Genomic DNA, 21,012 nt, shown 5'->3' on the forward strand with positions numbered 1-21,012 from the left:
CCCACACAGATATGGGGAGAATACACAAACTCCAGAGACAGTTGTCCAAGGCTGGAATCAAACCTGGGTCCCTGGTGCTCTGAGGTAGTAGTGCTATCCAGTGAGCCACCATCCCAAAGTTTCTTAAATGGAAATTGTTCATCTAAATATATCTGATGTCAGATTAAGCAGCTGATTCGGTCAGATAGTAAGCGATAGAATGGATGCACTCCATTTCCAGCCCTTATTTCCCCACAATAGGTTTTTACAAGAATATAGTTTTCAACTCAGTGAGTGTTTAACCATTCAAAGTGCTCTGATTGTAAATGACACACAAACAGGTTTTATTGTGTACTTTATTGTAAAGAAAAAATGTATTGATCTCAACAAGAATTACAAAAATGCTTACAGACATGGAAGGTATTATCAACAGCTCTATCAAGCAACATTTGCTCAGCAATATCAAGTCAATTATCTTTTCTAACAAAAAAGAGAACATAACCACTCTCCTTTATAATCAGTAGCGTTACCATCACTGGATCCCATCCTAGCAACATCCAGGATTACCGTTAACCAGAAATTGAACTAGAATTTCATATATGTACCATTGCTCCAAGAGCAGATCAGAGGTTAGAAATCCTGCAGCAAGTAACTCACCTCCTAAACCTCCCCACTCAACACCTGTCCACTGTCTACAAGGCACAATTCAGAATTCTGATGGAATACTCCCCACATGCCTGAATGAGTGCAGCTCCAACAACAGTCAAAAAGCTTGACACCATCTAAAGCAAAGCAGTTTACTTGATTGGTACCAAGTCTACAAATATTCACTCCCTTCACCACCACAGAGCACAGGTATATGGGAATATCTCCACACCTCCAAACTAATCACCAACCTGACTTGAAAATATATCATTGTTTCTTCAGTGTCACTGGGTCCAAATCCTGGAATTCCCTCCTTTACAGCATTGTGGGACTATCTACAGCATTAGACTACAACTGAGCACCACATCTCAAGGGAAATTGGTGGCCAATAAGTGCTTGTCTAGCTAGCAATGTTCACATGTATAAATTATTTGTTTTTTAAAATAAGCATTCAAGGTGATGCACACATGTAACCACACCGAAACACATACATAGAATCACACACGCAACACATATATGCACACATACAGACACACGCTCACTCAGACATATGCACATGCACACATACACGTACACAGACATATTCTTTTTCACACACTCTGATACATTAAGTAGTTTGAAACTACAAAACAAGTCAGTTATGTATAAATTCAGTAGTCATAGAGTGTACAACATAAAGGAGGCCTCTTCAAGTCTGTACCAATAGATTGGTACTTTGGATATTTTCAGACTGGGCTCAAAGTTTGTCCCAAATGTTGAAATTGCATGTTTTAATAATATTGCTGGACAATTTCAATTTGATTCCTGAAGAAGGGCTCATGCCCGAAACGTCGATTCTCCTGCTCCTTGGATGCTGCCTGACCTGCTGCGCTTTTCCAGCAACACATTTTCAGCAGCAATTTCAATTTGATTTCCTGGATTCAGCAGCTGCTGGAGTGGTTGATTATTAGATGCTGTTGGTTACATACAGCTTGTCAAACAACATGAAGGATGGAAGCTTCTAGAATGGTGGAGAAAGATAGAGAGAGAGAGAATCTTTCTGCTCAGGATCCGTATTCACATACATCTATTATTTTTCTGTTCTGTAACTGGCCTGGCATTAACCCAATTATTAAATATAAAGTTGTTGTATTTAATTTTATCATCATATTCATACCTCCCATCAACTGACCAATTACCAAAACATGATCACAGGAAGTTGATTCCAGGCCCATCATTTAAAAGTCATTAAACTAAGGCTGAAACAGTTCTCATCAAGCCAGATTGCATTATCCAAAGTGATTGCATCTAATGGCTTCCTCCACCCATAACTGAATCCATAGATGCTGAGTGCTTTGTGAATGGCTCAAGAGATGAGCTAATCCCATCCCTCTAAAGTGATTGTCTCTACTGGGTTCTCCTGAACAGTCCCAACACTCTTACTCATGGCATTACAATTTATAGAGTACAGTTATACAAATGTTCAGGCACCTCAGATAGTCAATTAGTAGTTTCAGCCAAATAAATAAATAAAACTATTTTCTCTACAATGCATGGATTTTTAACACTGCAATTATAACTTGTGCTCCATTGGTAAAACAAATTTTGTGGTGGTGTGGAAATCAAAGCAGCAATTTCCAGTTAAATTCATAAATCAGGGAATTGTTGTCTGAGCTACCCTACTCCTCCAGAATCTTTGCCACATTAATACCTTGCCAATTATGGGTTTTTGGCATTGAAATCTCAATGGTCTAAAGTTGCTGCACTCACCTAATATATACTTGCCAGGAAAATGTAGGGCTCATCCATTCCAACTGAGCAGTAAATGTTAATTACTGCCAAATAACCTCTCTAGCCTTGAAAATTAATTTTGATAATTGTGGGTCTTCAAGCCTTCAGGTTTGAATGACAGTACAGGGCATCCCTGATTTATGAACATCTGACTTATAAACACTAGTACATACAAACACAATCCCATTCAGAGATGTAATTTCAAAAATCCAATATCAGATCATTTCCTGTACTTACAAACTTTATATTGTCCTGCATTGTGTTTTGACTTGTGTACAAATCAATTTGCGATTGGACTCCAGAATAGAACCTGTTCACAACCCAGGGATTAGAGATTAATAAACATTAAATAATGATATTTTTACTATGCTTATTTCTATCCAACTTTTCTACATGTCTCTTTCATTCTGTATCTAATTTAAGATTTCATTAACTATTGCAATGGATATTTTTGGTCAGTATCTGCACTTCTTATTAACAATTGTTCAATATAATTGGTGAAAGATATGCACAATTTCTTGTCAGGTTCACACAGATATCTGTAGAAAGTGCAGTGGTTTTTCTCAATAGCTGGCTGACAGAAACTTTGGCTGAATTTTTATACGACACAGAGGGAAAGGGAAGGCAGATTTAGCGCTGGATGGCACACTCAACTTCCCAATTGCCAAGCAATATTGGTGACCAAGTAAGAAATGGAAGGCAGTGTTGCTAATCACTCAGTGATGGGATGGGAGTTGATATCCGATGCAGAAAGACTGCTAGTGCTATTTATAAAGAGCTTCCATGATCCAACCATGATGCAATTCTCCCTTGCTACAGCATCCATTCCTGTAGCTCTCCTCTGAACAATTAGGCCTACATATCCTATGACTAGTGACATGGTAGCTCAGTGGTTGCCACTGCTGCCTCACAGTGCCAGGAACACAGGTTTGATTCCTGCCTCAGGCAACAGTCTGTATGGTGTTTGCACATTGCTCATGTCTGCGTGGGTTTCCTCCAGGTGCTCTGGTTTCCTCCCACAATCCAAAGATGAGCAGATCAGGTGAACTGGCCATGCTAAATTGCCCATAGTGTTCAGGGATCTGTAGGTTAGGTACATTAATCAGGGGTAAACATAGGGGAATGGATCTGGATGGATTACTCTTCGGAGAGTTAATGTGGAATTGTTGAACCAAATGGCCTGTTTCCACACTGTGGGAATCATAGAACTTATGATTCTATGACCTTCTATGATAAAATCTCCAGAAACCGAACTCTCCCATATGCTCAGGAGACATCCACAGGAAAGATGTACTTGTTGGTATGGTGTGGGCTCTGGTTTCAGTGACAACTCAAAAAAATCACTGAAGATCACTGAATGAATGAATCCCTGTATCTTCTCATTTCCCCCAGGGATAGAAGGAGTTTTTCTTGGCTGAACAAACAAGCCTGCTTGGAGATTGTAAAGGAAGTCGGAGGCTGTGGGATCATCCAGAGCATCTGGCTGCAGTGCTGTGAATGTTATTCTGCAACGATGAGGCTGACACTTTGGGTCCCTAAGGGATCAGCAATTGGATACAGTTAAGGCTGTGCATGCTTTGCAGGGAGAGCCAACCATGTAGGCGACTCTAGGTGAATTCTGTAGCATCTCCTGTGATAAGCGTAGCCTCGGATCTGTCAGAGGATCATCTTATATCATCTTTGTTGGAGGCTGCCTCACATTCCTCAATGAGCTCAGCTTGCCAACTCTCCTTCCCCCCCCAAACAAAATAAGCCGGCCCACAAGCACCAGCACGTGCAATATACAACAAAAGACCTCTAAAACCAATCCTTGACCACTAAAGATCATACTGATTTAACATTTTACTCTTGAGTTAAGGCTCAGTATCATTAATTAAGATCATGTTCCTATTTAGGGTCAAGTTTAATCTGTATAACTCTATTCCTTCCCAGCTATGCACATGCCATCACATGAGTCACACCATAGGAAACGACCACAATGTCAAGCCCCAAGATTGAATGAGTACTTTGTGTCTGCCCCTGTACTTGAGAAACCTCACTTTCTAAAGGGTTTATTTCCTACGAGTAAGAAGCCTGATCTCGTGACTTAGATTGTTGGTTATTCTCTTGTACAGTGCTTCACACAAGCCAAATGAAATTGCTCTCCCTGTCTGGGGGAAATTACTTGGCTGAGAAATGCTGCATCTGTCTGCAGCAGGTGAGGTACAAGGGCCTTTTCAAAGTCCCTTATTCCAAACTCTGAGTTAGCACTGTTTTGGATATGAGCCGGTTACACCCATCAAATGGCTAGAGCTCCAAACAAACCATGGAAAATTATCAACCTAGCATTGATATGATAGTGAGAACAATCTGTGCTAACATTGACATGATCAAAGAAAGTGCATAGTGTTACACTTTTATTGCAGGCAGCGTATGTCAGTGTAGTAGCAGCATTAGGGAGGACATGGAAAGATTCTTTCTGGATGTAAGACCAAAACCAGTGCCAGCTGCCTCTTAGTTTGATGACCAACAAAGATAAAGCAAGAAGTCTGTGTGAGCCCTTACAGAATGAGCAGGGTGAGAGTTTACAGTCAGATGGTTCCATTGTGAGTCATAGATGGTTTCAACACCTCTAAGAGGCATTTCCATCTGCACGATGTTAGAATATCTGGTGAAGCAGCTCGTGCCAATCCAGGAATGACTGTGAAATTTGCCGAAGAGACTCAGCCAAACTAGCTTTCAATGATAGAAAGATTAGGCATTTTTAAGGAAAAAGAGTCCCAGAAATAGTACATTTCACAACAGGAAAATATGACATCAGGATTTAAAATGGCACAAGGTCACCTGACAATTCCACTGGATGGGAGATGTTAAAATTCAACCTGTTAAGCTGTGTCAATCTCATTAAGGTTTTGAAGGCATTATTTTGTTATCTAGCTGAAGTGTTAGGGAACTCTTCCTTGGGTCTTCCTCCTTCTCCTTGTTTGGTCCATCTTCTATCTGTGATCAGGATTACTGCCTACAAGGACCATATTCTGCCCCTGAAGACTTGTCGACACCCTTATTTCTTGGAGCTGGGAGCTTATTCTATGTCAATTAATCAATGAGTCTCTTTGGACAATAACCTGGAGCAGCTATCAGGTGAAGATAAAAAATCTGCAGATGCTGGAATCCAAAATAGACAAGCAGGAGGTTGGGAGGACACAGCAAGCCAGGCACCATCAGGAGATGGAGAAGTCAGTGTTTCGGGTATAATTCTTCTTCAGTTGAATGTCAGTTGTCATTTCAACTAAGACCAAAATCATTCATTATCTCAAACACTGCATTGATTAAAAGGTAATGTGGGCTGATAATTCTTTGACAATGAGGTGATTGAACATCATGACCTCGGTGATTCTTGTGATCTCTTCTTTGTCTTTGTACGCCAGAGATTTATTTTATGTGTGTAGAAGGCTAGCTCCTACTGTAACACAGTAAAATGAGGACTCATGCTCTGCAGTAAATACTAAACATGGAATACTGAAATAATTCATTTTTAGATGGATTCCAATTACCAGTTTCTCTCAAGTGTAGAGGAAGTCTTTGGTTGAAAGACAGTTATAATAGAGCATTGTTGCTATTTGGTTGTTGCTGGCTACAATTTCCAGTTCCTTTCATTTTGCTTTTGAAGATAATAATGTGATTAGAAAGGTTTCCAACTCCACACAGAACAGCAGCTGTTCTCTTTCCCTGGCATTGTTTGCCAACTGACTAATATGCAAGGAGTAGAGATCTAAATCACAGCAGTGCTTATAAATCCATTTACTACACAGTAGATTGGACAGGTAAAACTGTCTTGCTCTTTGTTAGGACAGTGTTGAAGGTTAGATCATTTAATCAGCTTTGTGAATGCCCAAACTGCCTAAATAAACCCAGAAGCAATACAAATGCTCTTCAATACAATATTTTGTATGTGTGCATTGTCTGTAGATGACATTAATACCAGCCAATTGCTAAGCAACTGCTAACATAGAAATGCATTCTGCTGGCTAAATTATATTGTTAATGCATTTTATTATGCAAAGTGGGGGTTTAAAAGGAGAAAAATATGTAAAATAAGTAGAATATACATCAATATAGAATAATTGTCTTCTACATCCATTAAAAGAAGGATTGTCACAGTAAAATATTTTGCCAACTACCTTGTCAGACACTTTGGATTATGCTGTCAATGAGTTTTCCAAAGTAGCTTTCATTAAAAAGAATTGTTTACAGTATATCTTTGTCGTGCCTTTCACATTACAAAATGTCCCAGGGTGTTTCACAAGAACATCACCAAATTAATTTTGACAATGAGCACAAAGAATGCAGGCTATTATAGCCAGAAGCTTGGTCAAAACGTTAGGATTTAAGGAGTATCATTAAAAATGCAGAGAGGTAGGGTGGGCGTGTGAGGGCTGTAGGGCTGGACAGGATTGCTGAAATAGGGAGAAGGAGGTTAAGAATGGATTTAAAATCTGAATGATAATTTTTGATCAAGGCATTTCATCACTGTGGGTTGTTAGTTAAATAGGAATTGTTGCGAGTTAGCAGGCCAGCACTGGAGGCTTGGATGTGCTAATGGTTATGGAAGGCGTAAAGCAGGAGTTTAGCAAAGGCATGAATGAGAGTATAATGAGCAGAAAAACTGAGACAGGGTGAAGTTGGGTGATAATACAAAGTTGATCTTTGTAGTGCTGGGAAATGTAGTTGGATGTACATTTCAGAGTCAAAGTAGCAAACAGTCTTCATAAAGTTAGAGAAAGAGAGAGAGTGTGGGTGACAAGTGAATGAGAGTTTGTGGCAGAGAATAAAAACAATGGCTCAGGGCTGCCCAACATTTGCTGTGATTGTTATTTGTAGTTCTTCCTTCCAGGAAATCTGCTGTCATGGTGCACCACACCCATCTGTCCTTCACCTTCCTCAAACATTCACTGCAGTTCGTCTGTAACTACTCTGTGACATCCCCCGTCCCACTATGCTGAGATCAATATCTCTATTGCTCTCCACTTTTCACACTTGGAAAGATTCCTCATAGCCTTTTAGCTCTGATCAAATGGCCAAGATTCTGATACTTTCTTTTCTAGATGGACATCACTTCTTAAAATTTTTATTACGCTTAAAATTTCAAATACCGCTTCATTTGATGAATGTCTCTAAATGGAAATTTTAGCAGATGTCTTACCAACTATAATTCAAAGGACTTTATTTTCTTCTAAGGATTTTTTTACTTATTGTCCAGGTTTCTAAGGCAACAGGAAAATGGAGACAATGTAAGTCTTATGACTTTTTTTCTGGTTTACAAGTTTCAGCCTTCTCATTATTAACAATCCTCTGTCTTCCCAAAATTACTTTTGCCTCTCTCTCTCTATCCTAAATTCTACATCACATCTGATATTTCCTGTGATCTATTGACCTAAAAAAAATCTACTTGTTCCAGTATGATACCATCCACTTCCACCTCAACATCTTTAAATATATTCCTTCTAACTATGTTGGCTCTTGTCTTTTGGGTGTTCATATTCAATCCACATTCCGAATTTCAAGATTTTACTTGATCTGTTATATTTTTTAGGACCTACTCTGAATCTGTAAACAGATTGCCATCACCATATAGTTGGAGGAAATTTTTACTTGTCTGTACTTGAAACCTGATAATTTTCAGATTACATAGGGACAGTGGAGAGATTAAGGGAAGTGGAAGTGGTGGTGAGGTGCAGCTTTTGGACAAAAAGAAAGTTCCAATTAAAACATGTCTGTGCTCCGACACACATAGCATCAGTAAGCATTGTGCAGTGGCCAATGTGGTTTTGGAAAAAAACAGAGGTTGCTAGAAAAGCTCAGCAGGTCAGACAACATCTGTGAAGAGAAATCAAAGTTAACATTTCATGTCCAGTGAGCCTTTCTCAGAACTGATGGTAGCGAGGAAAATGTTAGTTTATATGATAAACAAACAAAGGAGTCAATAACGATCTGCCTGGGAGAGTGAATAGTTGTTAATAGAGACTGGTAGTGACTAACAGTAGGTAGTGTGCAATGGCAAATTATGTGATAACAAGGCCTGGTGTGTGGGGTGGAGGGTTACGACATGGGGGAATTCAGGCCCTATAATTATTGAACTTAAAACTGAGTCCAGAGGGCTGCAGGGTCCCTAAATGGAAAATGAGGTGTTGCTCTTCTAGCTTATGCTGAGCTTCACTGGACCATTGCAGCAAACCTAAGACAGAGGTGTTGGCCAGGGAACAGAGTGGTTTGTTAAAGTGGCAGGCAACTGGAAGCTCAGGGTCTTATTTGCAGGCAGAATGTAAATGTTCTGCGAAACTATCACCCATTGTACACCTCATTTCCCCAGTATGGAGGAGACCACATTGTGAGCAGCAAATGGAGTAGACTAGATTGTGTGTAGTGCAGGTAAAGTGCTGCTTCACCTGGAAGGTATGTTTGGGCCCTTATATACTGAGGAGGGAGGAGGTAAATGGGTAGGTATTACACTTTCAGTGACTGCAGGGGAAGGTGCTGTGGGGCTGTGAGGGAGTGTAGGGAGTGAAGGAAGGGTGGACCATGGTGTCCCAAAGGGAACAGTCCCCGTGGAAGACAGATGAGGGAGGTAAGGGGAATATGTGTCTGGTAGTGGCATCTTGCTGGAGGTGATGAAAATGGTGGCTGATGATCTTCTGGAAGTGAATACTGGTGGGATGGCAGGTAAGAACAGGGGGATCCCTATCGCTGTTGTGGGAGGAAAGAAAAAGGGAGAGAGCAGAAGTTGTGTTCTGTAAGGCTCAGTGTTGGGACCACAACTTTTCACTTTATACTTTAAAGGTCTAGATGAAGGAACTGAGGGCATTCTGACAAAGTTTGCAGATCATAGGCAGAGAGACAGGTAGCATTGAGGAGGCAGGGAGGCTGTAGAAGGATTTGGACAGGTTAGGAGAGTGAGCAAAGAAGTGGCAGATGGAGTACCATGTGGGAAAGTGTGAGGTAGGAAAAACAGAAGCAGGGACTATGTTCTAAATGGGGAGAAAATTCAGAAGTCTGAAGTGCAAAGAGACTTGGTAGTTCTAGTCCAGGATTCTCTCAAAGTAAACTTGCAGGTTGAGTCAGTAGTTATGAAGGCAAATGCAATGATGGCATTTATTTTGAGACAACTTGAATATGAAAGCAGGTATGTACTTTTGAGTTTCTGTAAGGCTCTGGCCCAGCCACATTTGGAGTACCCTGTATTGTGTGCAGTTTTGGGCTCTGTGCCTGGGGAAGGATGTACTGGTCCTGGAGCATGTTCAGAGGAGGTTCACGAGAATGGTCCCAGGAATGAAAAGCTTAAAATGTGAGGAACATTTGAGGACTCTGAATCTATACTTGATGGAGTTTAGCAGAATGGAGGAGATTTAATTGAAACTTACAGAATACTGAATAGCCTGGACAAAATAGATGTTGGGAAGATATTTCCATTGATAGGAGAGACTAGGACCTGAGAGCATAGTCTTAAAGTAAAGGGAAGTACAATGGAGATAAGGAGAAACTTCTTCAGCCAGAGACTAGTGAATTTATGAAATTCATGTCACAGAAGGCTGTGGCAGCCAGGTCATTGAGTGTATTTAAGACTGAGAAAGATAGGTTCTTGATTGCCAAGGGGAACAAGGGTTATGGGGAGAAAGTGGGAGCGTGGGGATGAGAAACATATCAGCCATGATTGAATGGCAAAGCAAACTCAAATGGGCTAAATGGCCTAACTTCTGTTCCTATGTCTTATGGTCTTAAGTGCGGGAGATGGCATCCACAAGCGGAAGATCATCAACCGCCATTTCCTCCACCTCCAGCGAGATGCCACCATCAGACACATATTCCCCTCCCGCCCCTCATCTTCCTTCTGCAGGGACTGTTCCCTCTGGGACACCGTGGTTCACTCATCTTTCACTCCCAACACTTCCACACAGCACCTTCCCCTGCAGCCACTGAAAGTGTAATACCTGCCCGTTTACCTCCTCCCTCCTTAGTATCCAAAGGCCCAAAAATACCTTCAGGGTGAAGCAGCATTTTACTTGCATTTCTCACAATCTAGTGTACTGCATTTGCAGTAAATGCGGTCTCTTCTACATTGGAGAAATGAACTGTAGAGTGGGAGACCGCTTCACAGAACATTTACATTCTGCCCGCAAAAAACACACCTGCCTGTTCCCTGACCAACATCTCTGACTCAGGCTGGCTGCCGTGCTCCAATAAAGCCGAGCATAAGCTGGAAGAACAACATCTCATTTTCCACTTGAGGACACTGCAGCCCTCTGGATTCAATATTGAGTTCAATAATTTTAGGGCCTGAACACCCCCCGTGTTCCAGCTCCCTACCAAACACACCAGGCCTTATTATCTCATAGTCTGCCATTACACACTACCTATTGTTAGGCTCTACCAGTCTCTATCAACAACTATTCACCCTCCAAGCCAGATCATTATTGACTTGTTTCTCTTTCCAACTCTTCAGGTTCTATCCTCAACTATTGTTTACTCCTTACTTCCTCCCTCCTCCCCACCCTACCTTCTTCATATAAACCGATATTTTCCTAGCTACCATCAGTTCTGAGGAAGGGTCACCGAACCCAAATGTTAACTGTTATTTTTCTTCACAGGTGCTGCCAGATCTGTGAGCTTTTCCAGCAACTTCTGTTTTGCCTCTGATTGACAGCATCTGCAATTCTTTCAGTTTTTATTTCATTTTGGAACAGTCTGGTTTTTACAGCAGGCTGCTCCTGGCAGTACCAGGAACTGGTCCAGCCTGAAAATCCCCAAATGAGGTGTTAATGCTCTTTTGACATAAAATATACACAACTTGACTAGCACTTGAGTTCAGAAGGCAAACAATTCTGAGAAATGTGCTCCAACAAGTGAAAATGATTTTTTAAGTGCACATTAAAACCAATGCACCTGAGTACTGGAGACAAATGTTACATTGACATGGGAGTACTGTTGATGTGAATAAGTTGAAAGGAACATAAAGTAACCAAAAAACATGTTATCTTTCCTTTAGAAGTTAAGGATCCAAAAAAATTGTTTGAATAATAAATCATGGTTATGTGACTAGTTCCTCTTCTAATCATTACTTGATCATGTTTCTTTAAAAACAAAGATATCATTAGTGATCTCTTACAGTGAAACAAGCCAATATAATGGGCTTCGATCTAAAATACAATTATTTATCTTTTAGAAACATGGCACACGTTAGTGTCTAATCGTTCATTAGAGGCACTGGGACAAATAAGGAAGCTGTTTTATATGCTACTCATTTTAGTTTTCCATTGAGTGAAGGAAATGGGAAAATGCACGTGAGGTAAAACTGCTCTCTTTCTTTTTGTATTTCCACATGAGACAAATTTTATAATTCATTCTTGGTATCATTGGCAAAGTCACAATTCTTTGCACATTCACAATTGCCCTCTGGAAGATCATTGAGTATCACAACATGGAAGGAAGTCCTTCAGCCCATCAAGCACATATCCACTCCAATTCCATTTCCCAGCATTTGGCCTTCTATGCCATAGCATTTTAAGTCATCATCTATTTAATGTTGTGATGGTTTCTGCCTCTCCCACCCTTTCAGGCAGTGAGTTTTAGATATCCACTACCCACTGAGTGAAAAATCTTTTCCTTAAACCTCCTATAAACCTCCTACTCATTATCTTAAATACATGCTCCTGGCTGTTTTCCACTAAGGGAAAAGTTCCTTCCTATCTACCCTATTTACGCTTCACATAATATTGTAGACGTCATTCCATCAAAATCCCCTAGATCATTCTGCTCCAGGAAACATAGCCTCAGTCTATCTAGTCTCTCTTCATAGTTGTAATGGTGGCTGTGAGCTGCTTTCTTGAATTGTTGCAGTCCATGTGATGTAAGCAGATCCACAGTGGCAGGAGGAGTTCCAGTGTCCATAGTGATATCTGTAGTGGAAAAGGGTAATGTCTAAACAAGATAGATTACATCATCTGTGCAAAGCCATGTAAGATTACACAACAACTATGAGATGGTTTTCTCTCAGCCTCATGACAGAGGTGGTCTTAACCTATGTATAGCTATCACTCACCATATTTAAACAGAAAGTTACTGCTTGACCCACATCAAAAGACTCCTGCAACATTTACCAACCTCTCTAACAACCATTAACAGCAGGTGAATAGGTAACAGAAAAAGACAAACAGCCAGTAATTGAAAAACATGTGGAGCGTAGATCAGAAAAAGAGAGCAAGAAATGTGATTAACAGAGAGATTCAAGAAATTTGCACTCAATGGCTGAACAGTCACTGAAAGAAGGACAGAGGTTCACAAGCTACTACACTGCAACAAGATGAGCTACAAAGCCCAGCAACTAACAATTCTGTAGACCCTTGTGCACAGTGAGGTGGTGGTGGGGGTCAGATGAAGTCCTGGTCAGGAATTGGTGAGGAAATTGCTGCATAAGATAATGAAAGTATTTGATGCATATTTCAATCTCAAAATGAACACCATTGTTGAGGGAGCAAAGTTTAACATGTATGATGAGAGTTACAGTCATGGGGTCATAGAGGTGTACAGCATGGAAACATACCCTTTAGTCCAACAAGTTCATGCCGACCAGATATCCCAAACCAATCTAGTTCCACCTGCCAGTACCCGGCCCATATACCCATCCAGATGCCTTTGAAATGTTGCAATTTACCAGCTTCCACCACATCCTCTGGCAGCTCATTCCATACACATACCACCCTCTGTGTGAAAAACTTGCCCTTTAGGTCTCTTTTATATCTTTCCCTCAAGTTCTGGACTCCCTGACCCCAGAGAAAAGACTTTGACTATTTATCCTATTTATGACATTCATAATTTTGTAAACCTCTATAAGGTCACCCCTCAGCCTCCGACGCTCCAGGGAAAACAGCCCCAGCCTGTTCAGCCTCTCCTTTTAGCTCAAATCCTCCAACCCTGCAACATCCTTGTAAATCTTTTGTGTTTCAAGTTTCACAACATCTTTCCGATAGGAAAGAGACCAGAATTGCTCACAATATTCCAACAGTGGCCGAACCAATGTCCTGTACAGCCGCAACATGACCTCCCAACTCCTGTATTCAATAGTTTGGCCAATAAAGGAAAACAGAAAAAATGCCTTCTTCACTATCAAATCTACCTGCACCTCCACTTTCAAGGAGCTATGAACCTGTACCCCAAGGTCTCTGTTCAGCAATACTCTCGAGGACCTTACCATTAAGTGTATAAGTCCTGCTAAGATTTGCTTTCTCAAAATGCAGCCCCTTGCATTTATCTGAATTAAACACCATCTGCCAATTCTCAGCCCATTGGCCCATCTGATCAAGATCTTGTTGTAATCTGAGTTATTCTTCTTAGCTATCCAACACTCCTCCAATTTTGGTGTCATCTGCAAACTTATTAACTGTACCTCTTATGCTCACATCCAAATCATTTCTATAAATGACAAAACGTAGAGGACCCAGCACTGATCTTCGTGGCACTCCACTGATCACAGGCCTCCAGTCTGAAAAACAACTCTCCACCACCACCCTCTGTCTTCTACCTTTGAGCCAGTTCTGTATCCACATGGCTAGTTCTCCCTGTATTCCGTGAGATCTAACCTTGCTAACCAATCTCCCATGAGGAACCTTGTCGAACTCCTTACTGAAGTCCATATAGATCACATCTACCACTCTGCCCTCATCAATCCTCTTTGTTGCTTCTTCAAAAAACTCAATCAAGTTTGTGAGACATGATGTCCCACACACAAAACCATGTTGACTATCCCTAATCAGTCCTTGCCTTTCCAAATACATGTACATCTTGTCCCTCAGAATTCTGTCCAACAACTTGCCCACCACCAAGGTCAGGCTCACCGTTCTTTGTTCCCTGGCTTGTCGTTACCACCTTTCTTAAACAGCAGCACCATGTTAGCCAACCTCCAGTCTTCCGGTACCTCAGCTGTGACTATTGATGATACAAATATCTCAGCAAGAGGCCCAGCAATCACTTCTCTAGCTTCCCACAGAGTTCTTGGGTACACCTCATCAGGTCCTGGGGATTTATCCACCTTTATGCATTTCAAGACATCCAGCACTTCCTCCTCTGTAATCTGGACATTTTTCAAGATGTCACCATCTATTTTCCAACATTCTATATCTTCCATATCCTTTTCCACAGTAAATACTGATGCAAAATACTCATTTTGTATCTCCCCACTTTCTGCGACTCCACACAAAGGCCGCCTTGCTGATCTTTGTGGGGGCCTATTCTCTCCCTAATTACCATTTTGTCCTTAATGTATTTGTAAAAACCCTTTGGATTCTCCTTAATTCTATTTACCAAAGCTATCTCGTGTCCCCTTTTTGCCCTCCTGATTTCCCTCTTAAGTATACTCCTACTGCCTTTATACTCTTCTAAGGATTCACTCGGTCTATCCTGTCTATATCTGACATATTCTTCCTTTTTTTTCTTAACCAAACCCTCAAGTTCTTTGGTGATCCAGCATTCCCTATCTCGGCCCCCATGCCAATCTCCAAGAACTCCCCACCTATGTTTGGGACACCACCCACACCCTCCACCTCCTCCATGATTTTCGCTTCCCCGGTCCCCAATGCCTTATCTTCACCATGGACATCCAGTCCCTGTACACCTCCATCCCCCATCACGAAGGACTCAAAGCCCTCCACTTCTTCCTTTCCCACCGTACCAGCCAGTACCATTCCACTGACACCCTCCTACGACTGACTGAACTGGTCCTCACCCTGAACAACTTCTCTTTCAAATCCTCCCACTTCCTCCAAATCAAACGAGTAGCTATGGGCACCCGCATGGGCCCCAGCTATGCCGACCTCTTCGTAGGATATGTGGAACAGTCCATCTTCCGCAGCTACACTGGCACCACCCCCTCACCTTTGCCTCCGCTACATCGATGACTGTATCGGCGCTGCCTCGTGCTCCCACGAGGAGGTTGAACAGTTCATCCATTTTACCAACACCTTCCACACCGACCTCAAATTTACCTGGACCGTCTCAGACTCCTCCCTCCCCTTCCTAGACATTTCCATTTCTACCTTGGGCGACCAAATCAACACTGACATCTACTATAAACCGACTGACTCCCACAGCTACCTAGATTACACCTCCTCCCACCCTGCCCCCTGTAAAAACGCCATCCCATATTCAAATTCCTTCGTCTCCACCGCATCTGCTCCCAGGAGGACCAGTTCCAATACCGAACAACCCAGATGGCCTCCTTCTTCAAAGACCGGAGATCCCCCCCAGCTGTGATCAACGATGCCCTCCACTGCATCTCCTCTACTGTCCGCTCCTCCGCCCTTGAGCCCCGCCCCTCCAATCACCACCAGGATAGAACCCCACTGGTCCTCACTTACCACCCCACCAACCTCCATATACATCGTATCATCCGTCGTCATTTCCACCACCTCCAAACGGACCCCACCACCAGAGATATATTTCCCTCCCCTCCCCTATCAGCATTCTGAAGAAAACACTCCTTCCATGACTCCCTCATCAGGTCCACACCCCCCACCAACCCAACCTCCACTGTCAGCACCTTCCCCTGCAACCGCAAAAAATGTAAAACTTGGTCCCACATCTCCCCCCTTACTTCCCCCCAAGGCCCCAGGGGATCCTTCCATATCTGCCACAAATTCACCTGCACCTCCACACACATCATTTACTGCATTCGCTGCACCCGATGTGGCTTCCTCTATATTGGGGAGACAGGCCGCCTACTTGCAGAACGTTTCAGAGAACACCTCTGGGACACCCGGACCAATCAACCCAACCACCCAGTGGCTCAACACTTCAATTTCCTCTCCCACTCCACCAAGGACATGCAGATCCATGGACTCCTCCATCGCCAGACCATAACAACACGAAGGCTGGAGGAAGAGCGCCTCATCTTCTGCCTAGGAACCCTCCAACCGCGAGGGATGAACTCAGATTTCTCCAGTTTCCTCATTCCCCCCTCCCCCCACCTTGTCTCAGTCAAATCCCTCGATCTCAGCACCGCCTTCCTAACCTGCAATCTTCTTCCTGACCTCTCCGGCCCCACCCCCACTCCGGCCTATCACCCTCACCTTGACCTCCTTCCACCTATCGCATTTCCAATGCCCCTCCCCCAATTCCCTCCTCCCTACCTTTTATCTTAGCCTGCTGGACACACTTTCCTTATTCCTGAAGAAGGGCTCATGCCCGAAACATCGATTCTCCTGCTCCGTGGATGCTGCCTGACCTGCTGCATTTTTCCAGCAACACATTTTCAAACTCAGTAGGTCTGGCAGCATCTATGGAGAGAAAGCAGAGTTAACGTTTGAAGTCCAATGACCTTTCTTCAGAATTGGGCTTGAAACGTTAACTCAGTTTCTCTCTCCAGAGATGTTGCCAGACCTGCTGGATTTCTCCAGCAATTTCTGTTTTTGTTTCAGATTTCTGAAATATACTATATATGGTTTATTTTAAGATATCCTATTGTTGTGGAAGACTTGCTGAATTCTGATGAGAGATTAGTTGCACTCAGAGTCCTCAGACTTGACAGGTTAAGTCAAGGCCACTTGGAAATCACACAGTGTCATGGCAGAGTGTGATTCTGTTCAATGGCTTGACTTCTTGACACCATTAGAAAATATTTTATCAAACTGTATCACTTGTGCTGACCATCAACAGGAGCAAACATTACCACCCCAACCTTGAGAATGTTTTGTTAGGTACTTTTTTGAGTTTTAGCATGATTGAAAATGTTTGAGCACTACTCAAGGTAGAAAATGATAAAGCATCTTTGCAGTAAACCTCTGAAACTATCATTGCATTGTTGAAAGAAATCTTAACCACATCCAGGGTTCCAGGCCTTATCATTTCAAACAGTGGGTCTTGGAGTCATAGAGTCATACAGCATGAAAACATACCCTTCGGTCCAATAGTCCATGCCGAATATAATCCATGCCGAATATAATTCCAAAGTAAACAAATCCCACCTTCCTGCTCCTGGCCTATATCCCTCCAAACATTTTCTTTTTATGTACTTATTCAAATGTCTTTTAAACTTTGTAATTGTACCCACGTCCACCACTTCCTCAGGAAATTCATTCCACATGAGAACCACCCTCTGTGCAAAAAATTTGCCTCATGTCATTTTTAAATCTCTTTCCTCTCACTTTAAAAATGTGCTCCCTAATCTTGAGATCCCCCAACCTAGGGAAAAGATAACTCCCATTATAATGGAAACCTTTTGAATCTGGCACCATGCTGGTAAATCTCTTCTGAACTCTCTTTAGCTTAATAAAACCCTTCTCATAACTGGGAGATGAGAACTGGACACAATCTTCCAGAATAGGCCTCACCAATGTTCTGCACTGCTGCCTCACAGCGCCAGGGACCTGGGTTCAATTCCCGCCTCAGGCGACTGACTGTGTGGAGTTTGCACGTTCTCCCCGTGTCTGCGTGGGTTTCCTCCGGGAGCTCCGGTTTCCTCCCACAGTCCAAAGATGTGCGGGTCAGGTGAATTGGCCATGCTAAATTGCCCGTAGTGTTAGGTAAGGGGTAAATGTAGGGGTATGGGTGGGTTGCGCTTCGGCGGGTCGGTGTGGACTTGTTGGGCCGAAGGGCCTGTTTCCACACTGTAAATCTAATCTAATCTAATCAACATGACTTCCCAACTCCTAGACTCAAAAGACTAAGCAATGAAGGCAAGCGTACCAAATGCCTTTTTAACCATCTGTTTATATGTGATGTAAGTTTCAAAGAATTATGTATCTGTACCCCTACGTCCCTCTGTTCTTCAACATTACCCAAGGCCCTACCGTTAATTGTACCAGTCATATCCTTGTTTGTTGTACTGAAAGCAATACCTCACACTTATCCAGATTGAACTCCAAGTGCCAGTTGTTCAGCCCATTGATCCATTTGATCAAGATCCTTTCATAATCTTAGAAAACCTTCTTCACTGTCTACTATGCCAATGCTGGTGTCATCTGTAAACTTACTAATCCAACTCATTTCTATAAATCACAAACAAAAGAGGACCCAGAACCAATTCCTGCGGAACACTGCTGATTACAGGCCTCCAGTCCAAAAGCAACCCACTACTACCACTGTCTGTTTCCTGTCTTTAAGGTAATTACATATTCAATTGATAAGCTCACCCTGAATCGAATGTGACCTAACTTTACGAAGTATTCTACCATGTGAAACCTTGTTGAATTTGTTAATGAATACTTCAAGGAATTGTTTGAATCTTGTGGGTTTGTCCCAGCCAGCTCATTGAGATATCAAAAAACAAAGAACTGTGGATGTTGGAAATTTGAAACAAAAACAAAAATCTGAAATTGCTGCAGAAATTCAGTAGATTGAGAGAGAAAACACAGTTAATGTTTCAAGTCCAGAACTGGTCTCCAGTTCTGAAGAAGGGTCACTGGTCCTAAAATGTATACAATCTACTAGATTTCCAGGTCAGAGCAGATCCATGATCAAACTCATCAAGGCCAAGTTCTTAAGAAAACATGCATCCATGATCCTATCTTTTCAAGATAGAAACTGGGGTAGAGTGAAGAAACAGAAGTTCACTGTTTTTTATCACCTTCTACAGAATCGGCCAGTTCTCCAGAAGACCTGGAAGATGGCCTAAATGCTGAACTGTATCATCTGACAATTCCCATTCTGTCCTATAAAATTCAAGAAAGCTTGAATTTTCAATCCGCTCTGATAGAATTGAGAAGATAGGTATATTGGGGAAATTACCATAATGGCTACATCTGTGAATCAGGAATGAAGTTAAAATGATGGGCGGAAATGCAGTATGAAGGGTTAATATTAATGTATAAATAAGAACATTTACATAACTACTGGGAAAGATAAAAGCATACATGGCTACTAGGAGACAGCCACTTGACAGAAGTGAAGTTTCAACCCATGTATTGTTGGTGCTTGATCTGTTTCAATAAAAAATCATGTTTGACCTAACAGCAAAAAACTCATAACATTTACTAACTCATCTCCAATGTTTGATTAATATTCAAGACAGGATGCTGTGTGGCTTAGAGGTCAACTTGAAGGTTCTATGCTACAACTGTCTTTGACCTTCTAAATGATGGAGATTACATATTTTGGGAGGCATTGCTGTTAAGGATGTCCATGGATGATTTGCGCTACATGCAAATTCACATCTCCCAGAAAATGTCCTTCATCTTTTATGTAAATATTTTGAGCTAATTAAGCAAACAGTAGGTAACGTGAACCTTTGCATCGATTTGAGTCAATCAGAACCATTATGTAAATTTAAGCAGCAGCTTTAGAACATGGATAGTAATGCAAGCTGCATGTTTAAACTGATAACTATATTATTAACCAAGATCACAGGCATGATATTGATTCACAACATCCTGCTGGTCAGAACTGATTACCTGAAGCAATTCTGACACCAGAGCAGTTCAGCCTGGATTTGGGCATGTGGTCTGCAAGTTGCAAACTCTTGCTGCCTCTCCTTATGCAGCTCACTGGTGCAAAAGGTTTAACATTTGGGTCACTGCATCAGTGGGCCACCCTTAGTTAGGTTCCAAAGAAGAGTAGGGAAATGGAGGGGTGTGGATGTGATCTGGGGGAATTTGGAGGGGACTGTGTGGGAACTGGAACCATAAATCACTGAGTATAAGTCAACCTGATACATTAGGGACCATTTGACAGGCACCAAATTGATGTTTTTGTATCTACCCAGCATTAATATCATGTGTCCTTTTCACACTCTACACATGTTACTATCCACTTGTTAGTAGTCAGGCTCAACTTTTCATCCCATGCATGCTTCATTTGCTATGTCTCATAACATGGGGAAAAAGACCAGACAGGAGTTATGACTGTGCCATAAAGATTTGTAAGGGTTGAAGACATACCCATTCTTTGCTTTGGATCCTGATGCAATATCAAAATGGCATCCACCCAATACTCCATCGACATTTCACTTTTGAACTCAGGGTATAAGTTAGGTACAATTTTGTGTGCTTTATATCAGGGGTTAACTTAGTTATTGGCATCTATGGTGACATTACTTGAGATTCCTGTGCATCCAGGGTGACCAGTCCTGCCCTACTCCCAGTGCTCTACTCACAAAAGAATCCTTTTCTGAAGGTTACATTGTTGGTAGCCATTGGGTTACATCATAAGAAGACCTGGTAATCCAGGATTCAACAGCTTCAGTGTCGGCTCATTTTTGGAAAGGCACTCTGAAACACTTGCAAATAGCCTACCTCCTACTTCAGGGATTATTCCAAATACCTGCACTCCTCAGCTTTTAGTGAAAGTTTAAACACATGTTTTATGGCTGTAAAATGGGTGCAATATCAGGGGATGTTTGGGGCCTATTCTCAGCATTATGACTGCGATGTAAAGTACCCTCAACCACATCCATCACCACATACTAATGTATAAAATTATACCATGTGTGAAATGGAGACAACAATTTGATCAGCTGTGATTTTATGGATTGGTGGAGCAGGCTCAAAGCTCTGTTTCTCATTTATATATTCTTATGGATACTGGGAGCTGACAGTTGATTGTAAACAGCTTAAGCCAGAGACTCAAGAGAATTTTGAGAAGGATTCCTCTCCTCAAGCT

This window comes from Hemiscyllium ocellatum, chromosome 4 (assembly GCF_020745735.1).
Source record: "Hemiscyllium ocellatum isolate sHemOce1 chromosome 4, sHemOce1.pat.X.cur, whole genome shotgun sequence".
Lineage (NCBI taxonomy): Eukaryota > Metazoa > Chordata > Chondrichthyes > Orectolobiformes > Hemiscylliidae > Hemiscyllium > Hemiscyllium ocellatum.